The sequence below is a fragment of the Myotis brandtii genome, unplaced genomic scaffold, assembly GCF_000412655.1.
Source record: "Myotis brandtii unplaced genomic scaffold, ASM41265v1 scaffold363, whole genome shotgun sequence".
NCBI classification, from domain to species: domain Eukaryota; kingdom Metazoa; phylum Chordata; class Mammalia; order Chiroptera; family Vespertilionidae; genus Myotis; species Myotis brandtii.
The window spans coordinates 2,743,195-2,761,853 of record NW_005363938.1 but is presented as its reverse complement, the minus strand read 5'-3'; positions in this window follow the sequence as shown (position 1 = coordinate 2,761,853).

Here is an 18,659-nt window from a genome sequence, read left to right as displayed (position 1 = left end):
CTGTCAGCCTATTTCCTGGCTCTATGTCTCTGGATCTATTTTGTTCATCACAGAACCAAATGAATTTAAGAGGCTCTTCCTTTAACCTACAAATTCATTTACTCGGACTGTCCTTCCCCCAAGTACAGTGAAAAATCAAGGTTATATTTCAAAACCGTAAGGAGAAAGGGCTTGGAAAATGCAAAAAGATCCTGCTTAGACATAAATGGTCATGACATTGCCAGGGTCGGGGTGGGGGGCCTGTATCAGAAATCTAGGTAAGTGTCCCCCTCCCCCGAAAGTTCTGGGGTGGGAGCGTATTGTCCATCTTAGCAAAATGTTTCACCTCAAGCATCTGCCTAATTGCACTGATCTACAATCTGTTTCCACTGAAGCAAAGTAATTAAGTGTTTTAAAATGCTTTCTGAGACTTTGGAAAACTGACCTAAGGTTAATGGTTCATAAACCTCATTTGTGCTTCTATTAGAGAATTTCAAACGTGAGCTGATCAACGTCTGGACTAGAAGGAGGAGAGGGCCTCAGAGGCCTGATGTGAGATTGGAGCAGAATGTGCGGCTATGGGGTTGCCCCTCCTGTGACCTATTTAAGGAAGAGAGAGCATAATGCAGATTCCCTGACACTGTCCCTTAGGAGTTTGATTCAATGATGACGTCGTATTAAACTTGGAGAGATGATGTAGTGCATCTTCTCTGTTCTAGAAGCTTCATCTCCTCCCTTCAGGCTCCCTAGAACAGGGTTTTGAGCCAGAGTTTCCAGTCCTCGCTGGTTTCCTGTTCCTGTGTACTTCCAGACAAAATACCTTAATCCCTGAACTTGGCCTCATAGAGTAGGATTATTCTAGGGACACCAAGAAAGCCTATCAATGTCTCTTCTACCGTGAGCAACGCATTCCTGTGGTCACAGAGGCTTACCTTGGGGATTATAAACTCAAGTGCATCCAGACACCAGACGGGTAACATGAGTAAGTCAGGAACAGGGTAGAGACTGGGAGAACCAAGGAGGCACATCCCTTCGGAAGGGGCATCTGCCTTTTAGCTCCAGCTGGCTGAGCCCTGCAGAAATACCAGTATGTGCTCAGTTGTTCCAGAGGAGTCAAAAATCTAGGTAATAAATGAGGCCTGACTTTTACTTGGTGCTGGTGATTAACTAGAAAACAGGGACACTTCCAGCCGGCCAGTGTGACTCAGTTGGGCATTGTCACGTGCACTGAGAGGTCACTGGTTTGACTGCCAGTCAGGGCACATGCCCAGGTTGTGGGCTCGATCTCCAGTGGGGAGCCTGCAAGAGGCAGCAGATTGGTGTTTCTCTGTCATAGACATTGCTATCTCTCTCTCCTTCTCCCCTCCTCTTTCTTTAAAAGATCAGTTATAAAAAAATAAAAAACATATTTGAAAATCAGGGACACTTCCAGGTGCAAACCACACAAACCTGTGGGCGATTTTCTCCATGGGGCCCCGGTTTGATTCTCTCGAAAATCACTATCCAAATGTAAAGATGAAAGGACCAAACAACCACCCACCTCTGGCTACCGAATGGTCAGGCTGCAACATCAAAACTAATGCTGCCAGTCTGAGTGCCAGCCCTCCAGTCCACCCCCATTTGGCTCCCAAGGACCTTTGAAGAGGCAGGCTCCTGTTTATCTGAATTTTGGGTCAAGCTAGAATGGCAGTCCCTTCAAGAAAGGAGAGTCCACAATAAGGTGGTTATTCCTAGGGTAGAAGTCCTATGGGAGTAAAAAAGACTGAACTTTAAGAAATATGCACCCTCTAATCAATTGTAATGCAACCATAGCAATTATAATAAACTAGAGGCCCGGTGCACGAAAATTCATGCTCTGGGGTGGGGGGTGTCCCTCAACCCAGCCTGCCCCCTCTCACAGTCCGGGAGCCCTCAGGGGATGTACTACTGATGGCCACAGTATGGCCTCCCTCTGTGGGAGGCGACCGGGCCGATCAGGGGAAGGTGCCGCCTCCATCACTCCACTGCTGCTGCCACTGCCAACCGCCGGCCCTCCCTGGTCCTCGCAGCCACTGTGGCTTTGTCCGGAAGGATGTCTGGTCTATCTGGTCTAATTAGTATATTACCCTTTTATTAGTATAGATAACTTTGATCCACAGAATACCTACTATTTGTCAAGGTAAGTGATTTATAGACATCATCTTCTTTAATTTATACAACAAGCCAAACAGGTACTACAATTACCTCCTTTCTATGGATGAGAAAGCAGGCTCAGAGAGGTATTTTCACTGGATCTCACAGGTGGTAACATCTAAATTTTGTTAGAAAATGAACTACCAAAGTCTTTCTGCTTGTCTCCCCTGAGGATACGGAGGAGAAAATTCAACATCATGTTGAAGTGATTTCCCCTCCCCATTTCCAAGGCTTCCCAGAGTAGGCTTAAAAGCAGGAGACAGATGGCTGTTGGGTGGTGGTGGTACATAAATTTCCTTCAAGCCTTCAAGTATATATCCGCAATATACAAAAACAAATTAGGGTGATCAGAAAAATCAGCATGCTGTACAAAAGGAAAGAAACGACTCTTTTGCTTCCAAGATATTTGTCATTATGCATCCTCTGAGACCATATGGATAATATCAATTTGGTAAGATTGGGAGGATAAGGAAAGCAAGACCACAAAAGGCACCGAGAAAGCAATAGGTGGGCATGGAAAGCAAGAGCTGTCAGTGACTGCTGCGATTTTTAAAAACAGCCTTATGGAGATACACTTCACATACCATATAATTCACACATTTAAAGCGTTCTACTCAGTGGTTTTTAGGATATTCACAAGTTGGGCAACCATCATTACAGTCAATTTTGGAACATTTTCATCACCTCAAAAGGAAGCCCTATAGTCTCCTTAGCTTTCTCCCTCCTATTCCCCACTCTCCTCCAGCCTTGAGCAATCACTAAGCTACTTTCTGTCTACATACATTTCCCTAGTCTAGACTTCCTTATGAATGGAAGCATATACTATGTGGCCTCTTGTGAGTGGCTTCTTTCACTTAGCATAGTGTTTTCAAGGTTCATGGGTCACTGAGATTTGAATGGTTTCTAAAACTATCTTCCCTCCTTCAATGGGTTACATATTTGTTCTTCAAGTCAAGACTTTGGGCCTTTTTCTGGCATTGTAAATCACACCAGCTGCATTCCTGTCTGCAGTCCTTACCAGAAAGAGTTGAATGCTATGTATGTTCCCTTCCCTGGGAAAGAGCTGGACTGAGATACACTTGGAATTTTCAGGAGCATGAGCCAAAGTCCCCTGCTGGTTCATTTTATAGAACCAACATCACCAGTCAGATACTAAGGTCTCTGCTCTTTCCTCTCACACCTACATTCCCAAGAACATACCATTTCCAGGACCTGCTTAGTCTTGGGAGAAAGGTTATATTTACAAACAATTACACTTCAGACATTACCTGAGAGGTCTCTATGGTTATAGTTAGGTCCTAATGCAGAAACCAGTACCCTAGATTTTTTTGCCAAACACATCAAATATACTACTGCTTGATGCTTCTTCAGAACCTTATGTCCCACTTTCTGCATTATCAACTGAAGAAAATGAACCAAAGTAAAAATACAGGAAATGAATGAGTTTTGCTCAAAGCAATGGTGGAACTGGTCAGTTGTTCCAGAGGGACAATTTTGGCAGCTAACATGGCTTGATTTGATTTTTGAATTTGATTTTTACAGTTTTATTTCTATAACCCCAAGTAGATAATAAATCAAAAGACAAATTCCTCAGTCATCTCAGTCATCAGCTAACATCTCAGTCAGCTAAAATTCCAGACATCTATGATGTCTATGTATGCACCTAGAAGTGAATTGGAATTAGTAGGAATTGTAAGGTGTGCAGAGATTTCTAGTGGAAGAATGACAGAATGTGGATTGTAAGTGAAAGGACCATGCTACGTCAACAGAACCTGTCCTTTAGAATCAAACCAATCTGGGTTAAATCTTAATCCCCCCACTTACCAACAGTGTGACACAGGATACGTGACTAAGCTTCTCTGGATCTCAGTCTTCCTATCAACAAAATAAAAATAATGTTGCCTATTCTGTGGGATGCTTTGAGATTAAAGTGTGTTGAGATTAACAACCCCAACAACTGCTACCAGTACCACCACCACCAATGCCACAAGTATTGAGCATTTATATGTCAAGACACTGTCAGGCGCTTAAGTTGTTAGTCACTAAACTTACAGGTCACCTCTCTAACCCTCCAACAACCTGGCAAGTAATGCAAGATATTATAAACTTTCTTTGACAGATGAGAAATAAACAGGGGAAATGATTTCCCCCAAATGCCACAGTGAGTGAGTGGTGCAATTGAATGTCAAAATCAGATATGTTGGTCACCAAGATGGCATCACACACATCACTGTAGCTACTGTCGCTAGCAGAACAGTGACAGTGAGACTCAAAAACATGAAAAGAGACATTTTTTTTATCCAGAAGCCAGAAACCAACCTTTTTAAAAGTCATGCAAACACAGTAAAATTTAAAACAGGCTATTTCACATGTTGATGACTGTGTTTAAAATTAGGCAATATCAAGTACATGGTTTAAATGCCAGTGAAAGGACAAGAGACTGTGTCTAGACATCTGGTCTACCAGCCTCAGTACATCTGCCTGTTGTTCATCCCTCCAGCCCACAGGGCTAGCTGAACTTTTAGAAAGAGATGCTGTCCAGTTCCTCTTAAAAGGGGCTCTCAGAATACAACCTCCCATTTCTGGGACAATCTTGTGACATCCAAAGCAGAGACACTCTGTCTTCTGCTCAGCGACAATCACTGGGATTTGGCCAATTCCTTGTCCTTGAGTTCTTGCAAAGTCACTGTAATTTGATTTTTTAAATAAATCCTATTTCAAATACAATTGAAGAACTTACACTTTTAAAAGAATTCTGTCTTGAAGCCTCAAAAAATGGAAGACTGCCTTTGGAACTGCATATCTAATTCTGAATTTATCCATTTTGTAAATTCAGAATTTGGTTCACAGCTTTCTGAAAACAACCTTTAAACTTGGAAACCAATTTGAAATTCAAGTTTGTAGCTGGGTCTTGTGGGCTATTCCTCATCACCTTTGCTGATAAGCATTTAAATGTATTCATTAACAAAAATAATCGTTGTCACAGTAAACTACATTAACACCTTTTAATTGGATTAGAAATTAGATGGGGGTCATGAATATTTCACCAGGGCTCACTGCTTGCCTTCCCAATTTCCATCTGAAAAAAACAACAACAATTCTCACACAGTCATAAGCAGGTGGATTCGCAATGCTCAGGTTCCTGGCCTTTCTCAGAGTTTTGCCACAGAAGTCATCCCATTTGTAAAAAATGAATTTTTAACTTTCATGCTGCTCCTTTATGCTCCCAGGCACGATGCGCAAAGTTGCTGTCCTTAGAAAACTTCCAATAAACATTTACTTAACACAACCCAGAACCGTTAATCCCACTGCATGCTGAGAGCAGAGCAGGGGCTTCGGAGGTTGGCACAGGTGAAAGGGGGTCTGGACAGGGGATTCTGTATCGTGGGCAGCTGTCCTGCCATTGTAGGCCTTCATTGTTTAGCAGTGTCCTTGGTCTCTACCCACTGGAGGCCAGTAGCACACATCACCACCCCATTCAGATGTGACCCTCAAAACTGTCCCCAATCTCTGGATACTCACATGATATCCCCTTCCAGGAGGGACAGATTCCCCCAGCTGGAACCACTGATAGGATAACATGGGTTCAATGACTAGTCCGCCCTCATATGTTTGGCCCTTCTCTGGGCCTCAGTTTGTTTATGTGAAATAGAGGCTATCATACCCATTTCACTGGGTTGCTGTGGGGACGTTCACAACATAAAGTGAACAGAAGGCAGAGCTGGATGCGTGTTCATTGATCATTAGCTGAAGGAGTGGTAGTAATCACAGAAGTAGCGACAATGGTAGAATTTGCATCAAGTGCTGTGGGGGAGGGACGAGCAGCTGCTCCCCCTCTGCTATTCCCACCCACCCCTGGAAGTGCCTTGTTTCTGGGCTGAGCTGGCTATTCCCCTGCCTGAGGACCCAGGCGGCACCTTCAAAGGCAGCAGCAGCCCCTCTTCCCTGAATCTTGGAGCTAGTCTGACCCAACCTGCATACCACATGTCCAGCAGGGGGTCAAGGCAAGCCCCAGATCTTTCCACAACAGAGGTTTGAGACAGCATGGCACGGTTTTTAAAAAAAGTGGGGTGGAGTCCTGCAGACCTGAATTCCAAACTCGGCTTCTGATTCCAGGAGGCCTCAGACAAGTCCTCAATCTCTCTGAGCCCCAGATTCCTTAGCTTTAAAATGCAGTCACTGAGAATTACCCCACAGCCTGGCTGTGATCGTTAAATGAATAATGTGTGTAGAAGGCCCCTAGTGCCCCGTCTGGCACACAGTAGGTTCTCAGAAATCGGTAGTGATTATAATTTTCATGATGAAGAATATTGTGAGACTCTACAGCAGGGCTGCTCACCCTTGGCACTGCTGACACTTTGGGCTGGATAATGCCTTGTTGCTGGGGACTGCCCTGTGCATTGTAAGATGTGAGCAGCATCTCTCGCTAATTTGATGCTAGAAGCTCCCATCACCAGTTTCACAAACAAAAATGTCTCCAGACATTGGCAAATGGGCAACGTTGCCCCCAGTTGAGAACCACGGCTCTACAGGAAATGGATTCCCCTCCTAGTCTGCTTGGTCACTCTGCCCTAGGTTAATGTCACCTCTTCTCAATGACATTCCCTGCCTCCCCCATGTCCAATCAGCCACTCCCTTCATTGTTTCATATTATTTATTTGCTCATCTGTCTGGTCTGCTAGACGGAGAGCCCCTCAGGGCAGGCTTTGTTTATATCTATATCTGTAGTTGGCACAGAGAGGAGGGTAAGCAGACAGCAGGATAGGGAAGAAAGCAAACTGCTATTTAAAAGTGGGATTTGGAGTCAGGCGGACATGAATTAAGCACCTACTATATTCCAAGCACCTACTAGATAACAAGCACAAAGCTAAACTGCTTGCATATTGATTGTCTTTGATTTTTCAATAGGTTTGTAAAGAATGTATCCATTTTGCCAATGAAGAAACTGAGGCTTGGAGAGAAGAAACTCAGAGATACACAGTAAATATGTGAATGGGTCTGTGGTTTAAACCCAGGTCCGAGTGGCCCTCAAACCTCTCCTCTCCACCAAGCATCCCCTGAGAGCAGGCAATGAGGTACCTTCTCCCCATCCATGCTGTGCCCTAGAGCCTCCCCCATCACGTGAGATCAGAAAATTGGGGTGGTATGCCCAAGGCCGGGAATCGAGTAGAAATGGCTGACCTGCTTAAGAAACAATCCATTATGGACCCAAAGATGAGGCACCGAGCATTTTTCACTCTTACTGAAAAGGTCAACTTGGAGGCAGCAAGACCCAGAGTGAGACCTTTCGGCAATTTCAGAAAGTTCAGCCTGTAGCTTGCAGGCAACACCGAGGCTGATTCTGACACCATGCAAGCCCCACTCTCCGCCTCCAGCTCTGAACACCAGCTGGCACCAGGCTTACCTAATCGAGCACTACCCTGCCCAGGGGCACAGGTCCCGGGCTCAGGAAGGAGGCATTCTCCTGGCCCAGACCTTCCCACTCCCCGTGCGGCTGCTTCTCTGAGTCAGAGCTCCGCATTAGTTGCAAGATGCGGAGAAACGCTGTAAATATGCTAAGAGGGACATACAGAGTGGGCAGCAGGCTCCAAAAGGTTAACATCTTTTTCAGATGGTAACCACAGTTGCTATGGATATCTCCTCCAGGAGGCTTTGCGAGTTCCACATGAAGGGGTTGAAATTAATAAACTCCTTTCAACTGGGAGGAAACACATCAGGTTGGGCTGCAAACGCTGCAACCTGTTTATTTCCAGGTTGGACAGGGGGCCTGGGCGTGCAGATGCATGTGCGTGGGGCGCTTGGAGCTTGTCACACACGTGCAGCTGTGTGTGTGTGTGTGTGCGTGTGTGTGTGTGCGTCTGGTCTGTGCACAGGCATGAGGAAAGGGCCAGACTGTCTGCAGAGCCCAGAGGGCAAAGGTTTATTTCGTTGTTTCCCCAACCAGCCAGCAAGATATTGAGGTCGACGGCTGTTTCCATTCATCTCTGCAACCCCATTAGCACGGAGCCCAGTGCCTGGTAGATGTTCAGCGACTGTGTATTGAACAGTTTTGCCTGTTCATTTAACATATACTTTGAGTGCCTGCCATGGGCCGGCCTCTGTGTTACGTGCAGAGGTTATTACCACAGCCAACAAGATGAAGAATCTCTCACTTCATGGCGAGCTAGGGTCATGGGGGAGATGGATGATTGATGGATGAAGAAATTCCCAATTGGAAAGTCAGATAAGGACCCTTTCCTTTGGTTTATGCGTGTGTGTGTGTATGTGTGTGTGTGTGTGTGTGTGCACATGTGTGTTTAGAAATAAAGAATGCAATGAAAGAATCAAGAATCAGTGAGGGGAAGGGCTAGAAGATAAAGAATGTGAGCTCTGGTGTCAGACTCGGCACTCGAGTCCTGCTTCTACATTAGCTACCTGTCCCTCAGCCACCAGAGCCTCAGTTTCCCCAGACTAGTCATTCATGGAATAACGATTTTTGCACGCCTCCCAAGTGCACTGCCCCCGCTCTGGGACACAGCCGAGAGCAGAGCAGACATGAGCCCTGCTCTCCTGGAATAGCTCTCCTGTGATAGAGCACAGTGAGTGTCACCACAGGGAAGACAAGGGAACGACAGAGAAGGGGCCAGAGGCCCCAAGTGACCCAGGGAACCGGGGGAGGTGTCTGAAGGAAGTGACCTTTAAACCCAGACATGAAGGGTGCATAGGACTCAGCCAGATGACAAGTGGAGGGAAAAGGGTCCCAGGCAGAGGAAATAGTGCACAGAGTTCTCAGGGCAAGCATGAGCGTGGCATGTGTGAAGGGCTGGTGGAAGCAGAATATGGCAGCAGCACTGAGTATGACCAGGAGAAAGACTGTGTATGAGTGTGTACGTGTATCCTTGTACGTGTGTGTAGGATCTTTATAAGTATGTCTATGTGTTGTGTGTGTACCAGGCACATGAGTGTGTGTGTGTGTGTGTGTGTGCGTGCATGTCCCCAGGCACATGAGTGTGTGTGTGTATGTGTGTCCAGGAACATGAATGTGTGTGTATATGTGTGTCCAGGCACATGAGTGTGTGTGTGTGTGCATGTGTGTCCAGGAACATGAGTGTGTGTGTGTGTGTATGTGTGTCCAGGCACATGAGTGTGTGTGTGTATGTGTGCGTGCATGTCCCCAGGCATATGAGTGTGTGGGTGTGTCCAGCATATGCATGTGAATGTGTCTGAATGAGTGTGTGCATGTACATGTGTGTGTCCAGGCATATGCATGTGAATGTGAGTGTCTGATGAATGAGTGTTTGTCCAGCATATGCATGTGAACATGTGTGTCTGAATGAGTGTGTGCATGTACATGTGTGTGTCCAGGCATACGCATATGAATGTGTGTCTGATGAATGAGTGTCTGTGTGTGTGTGTCCCCAGCATATGCATGTGAATGTGTGTGTCTGTCTGATGAGTGTGTGTGTCCAGGTGTACGGGTGTGGTGAGTACACAATCCACACAAAGCTGCTTGCAATAGCATGTCCAGAAAGCCGTAGATCATGGAGTAAGACCTCCTATGGGAGCTCTGTAACCACACAGCAAAATCAATATTCTAACCAAATTGCTTTTATAGACAATGTATCATGTAAGAAAGGTTTTAATTAAAGTGCTGCCTCTAAAAAGGTGTCTGTATGATGCACCGATCTCCCTGCTCTGCTGGGGCAAAGCTCAGGGTGGGCGAGGAACACACTGGGGCCATGGGACAGAGCAGTCCTCTGTCCCTGTCCACCCTGACTGGGGCCCTTCTTACCTGCCTTTTTGGAAACTCATAAAAGAACAGGACATTCAGAAAATGCTATGAATCAATACAGTGCATGTTCTAAAAAAACGGTCCAAACATATTGGTAGTCAAAAAAAGTGCAGATGAAAACAAAATTTTTTACCTAAAAGACTAAAAGTATATTTTAAAACCATAATAGTTTCGGCAAGGGCACAGCATGCCAGGCACCATGGTGGTGGGAGTGTAAATTGGTCCGTATTTTCTGGAGGACATTTGAATCACATGCATCGGAAACTTAAACCAGACATACCTTTGGATGGAGCATTTCCATTTCCAGGAACTTAGCCAAAGGAAATGATCACTCAAACGGGCGGGTTAAATGGAAACAATCGCTCTTTGAAGGATCATTTATAATATGCAATGCTTGTTGTGATGGTGAAATCTTTCCCGAGTTCCCATCATTGGCCTTTAAAGGCTGACAACAAAGGGAGCGAGCATCCCACACCGAGTACAGCGACCACACTGTTGGGCGGGCTCGAGCAGGGATGTGCTGGTAAATATTTAACAACCAGCTTTGTAGGGAGGGATGGGCGGCTTGTCAGGTAACATCAGTTTCCATGGCATAAATATTGCCACCAGGGCTGGTTTCCAGCCACCAGTGGGCCCTCACGGACATGGCGTTTGGGAGAGAGACTGACAGTTGGCACTCACAAGCGGAGAGGAGGGGCAGCATCAGTAGAACCAGCACTGATCCCTCCACCCAAGGCCGACAGAAAATACACAGGGAGGGAGAGTGCGGCCACCAGCCACCTTTTGGAGAGAGGCCATCTTGGTGAAGAGAGCTTCTCCCTCCCTCCTCTCACATCCCCAGAGGCTCTGCTCCCTGCCCCCAAATGAGGCTGGCACCGGGAAAGAGAGCTTTAAGTTGGGGCATTTACAAGAAGCCCCTCCCTGCTTGCTGATGGGTTCTGGTGCTTCCTGGGCAAAGGCTCTGGGATGCAACCATGGTTGCATGCACACACATGCACAAGCACACATACACACACACATGCACACACATGCAGAAGAGACAAACCACCCTGATTTAAGTTCCAGTTTCCCCAAATGGAAGGGGTGGGGTAGTGGCTTTAAGTAGCATATGAGATTACCACTGTGACATGACACAAACTTGGACTTAAAAGCAAGGCGAGACTTTGCATACCAGAAGGGGTCTGGCTGATGGAGGTCATGCATCTCCTGGAGGAAGCCCACTGGGGAGGTGACAGGAAAGGGGAGATTTGAAAGGGCAGAGTTAGTAGCAGTTACTGGAAAAACAAAATTCTTTCATGGTTTTCCATCAATGACTTGATACTTGTCAATCACATGGGTCATACTTTGGAAATAATTTAAGTATTCATCAAACAGGAATTAAACACAATATAGTACATCTATCTGATAGGACAGCATGCAGTTAGTAAAAGGTCTTTATAACCCCCCTCTCTATCTCCTGCTCCCCCCATATGTGTATGTGTATGTTTGTGTGTGTGTGTGTGTGTGTGTGTATGCAAATATGTGAGCACATGGTATCAGTAACATAATTCAAATATCAAAAAAAATCACTAGTACATACTTATTGGGGGTTTTTAAAACTTAAATTTGATATCCTATTTTAACTAGACAGTTAATAACTCTGTAAGTTTAAGGAAATCTCTTTCCCATCAGTCTTCTGTAAGGTGGCCAACACTGGAGAATTAGAAACCATGCATAGTACAGCTGGTCCCCGACTTAACGGCGGTTCGACAGTAATTTTTTGACTTTATGATGGTGTGAAAGCGATATGCATATTAAATTATGAGATATTCAAAACTGTATTATAAAACAGGATTTGAGTTAAATGACTTTGCCCAACTGCAGGCTGATGTAAGTGTTGTGACGCGTTTAAGGCAGGTGGGCTAAGCTGCACGGTGTTTGGCAGGTTAGGTATATTAAATGCATTTTCGACTTACGGTATTTTCAAATTCTCATGGGTTCACTGGGACGTTACCTCATCATAAGTTGAGGAGCACCTGTATGTTCTTCATACCATAGTTACCAGCATGGGACTATAACTACAATACATTGGTACGTGCAAATAAGAAGCGATTCACAAATCATGATGTACAATGTAATCGTACTTTTGTAAAAGGGTAACAGTTTATAACTGGATGTATAGAAATGCAGACATTCAAACATTGAGAGTGGCCCCATCTGAGTAGCGTACACAGCCTCCATTTAACCACCCTCAGCCTGGCCAATATTTACTAATATTTATGAGGTTCTCACTGGGAATTAGAGACACTCTGCCAGGCACTCATTCTCCTCGGTTTTATCTCGTAAATCTATCTATATCTTTTCCCAGAATCAGTATGTATAATTTTATAATATTTTAAATTGATTTTTATAGAGAAAGGAAAGAGAGAGAGAAACATTGATGTGAGAGCATAACATCGATTGGCTGCCTCCTGCACACACCCTACCGGGATCAAGTCCGCAACCTGGGAATTGAACCAGCAACCTTTTGGTGCACAGGACAACACCCAACCAACTGAGCCACACTGAAGATGGCAGTATACATTTTTTAATCAGAGCAGAGAAACAGGGGCTTTTTCTTTGTTGAAAATGAAGTACTTAGCACATAGTACTAAGACCTAGTGCAGCAGTTCTCAACCTGTGGGTCGCGACCCCTTTGGCGGTCGAACGACCCTTTCACAGGGGTCGCCTAAGACCATCCTGCATATCAGATATTTACATTACGATTCATAACAGTAGCAACATTACAGTTATGAAGTAGCAACGAAAATAATTTTATGGTTGGGTCACAACATGAGGAACTGTATTTAAAGGGCCAGAAGGTTGAGAACGACTGCCTAGTGCAGTGATGGCGAACCTATGACAGACGTGTCAGAGGTGACACGTGAACTCATTTTTTTGGTTGATTTTTCTTTGTTAAATGGCATTTAAATATATAAAATAAATATCAAAAATATAAGTCTTTGTTTTACTATGGTTGCAAATATCAAAAAATTTCTATATGTGACACGGCACCAGAGTTAAGTTAGGGTTTTTCAAAATGCTGACACGCTGAGCTCAAAAGGTTTGCCATCACTGGCCTAGTGGGTACTTGGTAATGGTGGCCATTATCTTATCACTCTGTAAGTCTTGGGATTCATCTGCCATAACTTTTGAGCAGTTGTCACAGTAACAACAGTAATGGTAGCAAGTATTTACACAGTGTTGATTGTGTGCCGGCACTGTTCTGAGATTCATCTTATTTGTCCTCACAATAACCATGAGGTGGTTATTATTCCCATTTTACACATCAGCAAACTGAGCCATTAATATAGTTTCTGCAGCATTAGATCTCCTCCCTTCACATCCCCAACCCAGCCTGGAACTCAGCACTCACTTCCCTGTCCCAGGACCTATCCTGATGGGAACCATGGAGGCAAAGGGCAAATGCATGCACATGCACGCACCCATAAACAATGCACACACACACGCACACACACATGTGCACACACACGCACACACGTGCGCGCATACACTTACATGCACATGCATGCACGTGCACAGGCACCCAGAAAGGATTGGGATGGGGCAGGCCTGGGTTATTGCAGGTGACTCAGACGGCCGGAGGAAAAGGCAGGGTAATGCAGACAAATGCAAGATAATAAGTCTGGAGCCAGTGAACCGAGAGAGACAGAGAGCACACATTAAACACAGAAGTCATGAGTCCCTCCGCCTGGGAAGGGATTTAGAGGTTACTGTAAAAAAAAAAAAGTTGCAGCTGTCAGCACCTTGCACTGCTGAAGTAATCAGGGGTGGGAATCAGGGGTCCCTGTGTCCAGCCTGTGCTCTGCTCCCCCAGGATGGAAGGCCCTTGGGGGCAGGAGCATGTATTCTGAGCTGGGTGTGAGCGCTGATGCTGCGTCCAAAGCAAGATGCTGCCCCTGAACGCCGGGAGCGTGTAACAGGCACAGTCAAGCAAGGAGTGTGTGTGTGTGTGTGAGTGTGTGTGTGTGTGTGTGTGTGTGTGTGTGTCCGTGGGTGGGGGGGAGGCGTGGAGGGGAAGACACCAAGGTTGGGGATCCTAGAGTAAGGCGTCTCATGGAGGCTGGAGAACGGGAAGAAAGGTGAAACTGGTGTGAACTGCAGACGGCCAAGATAAACTGAAAGCGTCCACAAGGCTAAGACCGGAAGGACTCGGTCAAACAGGACAGATGGCAGCCAGAGGGACGCTGCGGAGGCAGTCGTGCGTGTCCCCATGTTCAACCTCACGGTGCTTTCAGGCGCCATGCTGCGATAACCTGAGGTCTGCGGGGGGAGACGGTGAGGACAGGAGTGATGAAGAAAGGCCTCCCCGGAGACAGGGCAGCAGAGTCAGCCGCCCCAAACAACCCAGGGACAAAGCCGTCTGGGGTTGTGGGGAGCAGAGATTCCCCACTGTGGTGTGATGGCTGTGGGTGAAATCACACCAGGAGGCACTTCTGAGCCCAAAGAACAGACAGAGATATAAACAACAACAGCTAATTGAGCCTTCACACTTAGGCGTCAGCATTATTATTCCCATATTACAGATGAGGAAACAGAGGCACCTAGAGGCTCACTAACTTACATCAGGCCACCCAACCAGTACACACGTGACAGAGCTGGGATCCCAACCGAGGTCGCCTGGCTGCACTGTGCACGCTCTCACCCACGGCACTGTTAGGTGGAAAGGAGACCTGTAAGAGGGGCTCCAGGAAACACTACGCCTTGGAGCCAAACAACACTGCCTCGGGTCACTGAGTATCAAGATAACGCAGACAGGAGAGGGAACGGGTCTCTCCTAACCCACAAGCCGGCTTAGGAGGGCAACCCTCCGAGCTGGGTGCCCCAAAGGGAGGCAGAGCCCCAAGGAGGAGACCCCTATGTTGAGAATGACCAGTGCCCAGCAGAACAGCACAGGGGTTGGTGAAAGCTGTAGGAGAGATGCATTCTCCCGTCCTGAGAGGCCTGGGGGCTGGAGATGCTGGGAGAAATGTGCATGAAGCCAAGATTCTTAACCTAAGTAAGGGGGCCGGAGGGGGCTGGGCATTTGGATTGCCCAGACTGGTAAACTTTGCAAGAAATTATAAACACTTCCCTCTTCTTTGTGACTTGTTACAGACAGGCAAGGTACTATTTGCCCAGAGAGGAAACATGGCTGAGCAAGTCCATTTACTCAGATTTCAAGAATGTTTCTATTAAGGAACGGAAGACTCAGGATGCTTCGAGCAGGGAGGAGATTTCAAGGTGACCTTGCGGAAGGCGCCGGTATTATGAAATGTTTTTGATCGAATGGAACAAGATAAGCTGCTCACGTTGTGAGAGGGTTCAAAGCCCTGGACACCAGCTGAAATAAGAAAATTCAATTTCTGGCATAAGATTGTACTTGGTCTGCTTGGAGAAGAACCCGCACCCCCCACCGCCCCCTAATGAAAGCAGAGTGTGCCCGTGTGGCGATCTGATGTAATCAGGGCTGGAAGCAGGTTTGCCACGGCCCCGGGGACGCCGCCTGCAGGTGTTTGGGAGCAGGATGCTGTTTCAGTCCAGGTTCTTCCTGCCGCCGCTTATGCCGAGAGGACTGGGATCGGGGACAGGCCCGGGGTTATTGCAATCTTCTGTCTTCCTTTGTTCTTCCACAAAAGCAATACTGAGAACTCCTCCATGTGTACCTGAAACAGCGCTGAGCATAGAACTGGAAGCAATCTACAGCTGCACTATCCAACGTGGCCGCCACCAGCCACACGTGGCCGCCACCAGCCACACGTGGCCAATGTGCCCTGGAAATGCGGCGAGTGCGATGGAGAAATTCAATTTAAAATATCATTCATTTTAATTCATTTAAATAGGCACATCTGGCTAACGGTTGTCTCCTGGAACAGCCCAGCGCTGGAAGATTCCGTGGAAGGAGGATGACCCTCAGGCTCACCCGAACGGGCTTAAATTCTGCCTCTACCATTTAAACTAGCTGTGTGACCTTGGGCAGGTGTCTTCCTCTCTCTGGTCCCCAGTCTCCTCGCCTGAACAATGGGGAGGGTGGTATTTACTTTGCAGGACTGTGGAAATGTGTTACATACACAGACTGCCTGGCAGGCCATGTGCTTTTAGGAAATTGTAGCTGCAGGTATGAAGTAACAAACATGGCTGGTGGCTTTGTCACTTGCTTGGAGCTTCTAGGTTGTAAACACGGGCTCTCACTAACACTGATGGGGCGAAGCATGAGGGGTTTCGTCTGTATTTTTCTGAGGAAAAGGCATTAGAGTGGAGAGTGGGAAGTGATGAGGACCCTGCAGGGGGCCAATCAGCAGGACAAGTTCAGATTCAGGGACACCCCCCCCCCAATCAGGCAGCAAGTGGGCCCAGGTGCTGGTGCGCAGGCAGGACGGGGGAGGGAGCTGCCTTCCCCACCCCAGCTCTGCCCACCACTGATTAGTCCGAGGTGCGAAGAGGCCCCTCTGCTAGACACTGTCAGCATCCTAGAGAGGAGGCGATAAGAGGCAGGCTGGGGAGAGGAGAGAGGAAGGGTAAACACACACAGAGAAGATGCAGAGAGGGGACGCAGACAGGGAGCAAGATGCAAACAGACTGAAGTGGAATATCAGAGAGGCAGAGACAGAAAGGAAGACCTAAAGACAGATCCGAGACAGCCAGCGGGGAGCAGAGGTAGAGAGAGGCAGAGACACAGGGGCTGTCAAGGGACAGACAGAGAGACAGAAGCAAAAAAAAAAAAAAAAAGGGGGGCTCTGAGCAAGACAGATGCAGAGCAAGATGGAGGAAAACAAGTAACACACACACACACACACACTGAAGGAGACAGAGGCTGAGAGAGAGGCGCAAACATAGAAAGAGAGAAATGAAAGAAAAAGTGGGAAGGAGGAAGTGGGAGAGGAAAAGCTATGCAGGGCACAGATGGAGAGGCCTGGAAAATGCCCAGAGACCACAGCTCGGGGAAGAGTGGACAGCAGGATGGAAAACAGAAAACTCAAGAAAAGGGGGAGCACAGATGACGCTGGCGGCCATGGAGGGGGGTTTGCCAGGGGTGGGGGTCAGAGGGCAGGGAAAGCCCAGGAGGTTTCTGTGCAGAAGGGCAGGCTGAAATGAAGGCGCTGGCCCTGCCCTGTCCAGCAGCTTCCTTTGTCTGGCCTCCTCACGGCAACGAGGGGAGGGCTTGGGGGCAGCAGAGGCTGCCGGAGCCGCTGCTCCCGCCCGCCCTCCCTCCATCTTGCTCCCTCGTCGTTAATCTTGGTGGACAGGTTGGTCTTTTATTAGCTATCTCCAAGGGTCAGCTGAGAAGTATCTGCGGAGACACCAGTTCAGGAGGTCATTTGTCACGGGGGCCTGACGGGAGGGCAGCCGCATTGATCCAGCCCCGTCCTGGCCTCCTGCTGACTTGGGAGGCGAAGGCTGCTCTTAACCTTTCCCCTTAATGGAGCTTTAATTCCTTCGCTTTCACATCAGGGCTGGGCAGCAGGGAGAACAGGGGCAGCGGCAAGGGGTGGTGGTGCGGGGACAGGAGCATCCCTCCCCGGAAAAGGGGGAGTGTGCCCCTGCTCCCCGAAATGCCTGTCTCCCCTCGAGCAGTTCTCAGCCTGGACTGCATGCTGGACTCTCCTGAGGGCTTAGACATGGGGAGGCCGGGTCTACCCTGAGGCCCTGGTTGAGTTGCTCTGGGCTAGGGCCCGGCACTGCACTTCTGAGCCTGCCTTCCAGGGCTCTTCCTGGGAACCCTCCCTCCACCTCTGTTGCAAAGCCCCATCCACTTCTGCGCAGCATGAGCAGCTCTCTCAGATGGTAACTGAGCCCTAGCCGGTGTGGCTCAGTGGATAGAGCATAGGCCTGCAGACTGGAGAGTCCTGGGTTCAATTCCGGTCAAGGACATGTACCTCGAGCTGGGGTATGTGTGGAAGGCAACCAATCAATGTCTCTCTCTGTCTCTCCCCATTCTTTCCACTGTCTCTAAAAAAAAAAAAAAAAAAATCAATGGAAAGATATACTCAGGTGAGGATTAACAAAAAATAAAACAAAACAAACAGTAACTGAGAACCTGGACCCTCAAACAATAGTAGCAGGGGTTACATCCCTGGGCCACGACTCAATAGCTGGTCATTTATGCTCTGTGCCTCCACTTCCTCTTCTGTAAAATTGGATTTTCCTTGTCATCATCCCCATTTTACAGATGAGGAAACTGAGGCACAGGGAGAGTAAGACTTCTGTACAAGAGTCTAGGTTTAATGTGGACAGTTTCACCTCTGGGGCTAATGGGGGTGGGCAGTCTGAGCAGGAAGCTAGTCACAGGTCAGGGGCCAGGCCTGATCAAGGCTGGGCTGTGGAGCGCGAGTGGAGGTCAGCCACGGAGAAGGTGGTCCAGTCCGGGGGAGCAGCGTGTGCAGGGCCAGAAGGGGCGTGGGGCTTCTGGGAAAGGGACAAGGTCAGGGTGGTGAGGGTGTCCTGTGGGGAGTGGGAGCGGTGAGGGGGGAACGGGATCCGAGGGCTCTGAGCCAGCGTGAAGGAGTGAGGTTTGATTCTGTCCACACGGGGTGGAGAGCACTAGGACACAGTCCCTGACTTGCAGCCTCGGGTCCTACCCGTAGACCTTGATCCGGCTCTTTGAAACTACCGGGTGCTGCCCGCAGATCTTGATCCCACTCTTTGAAACCACCGGCAACTGTGACGTGTGTCCTGAGCGGTCGGGTGAGAAGGCTCTGGGGTCTAACCATCTACTCTG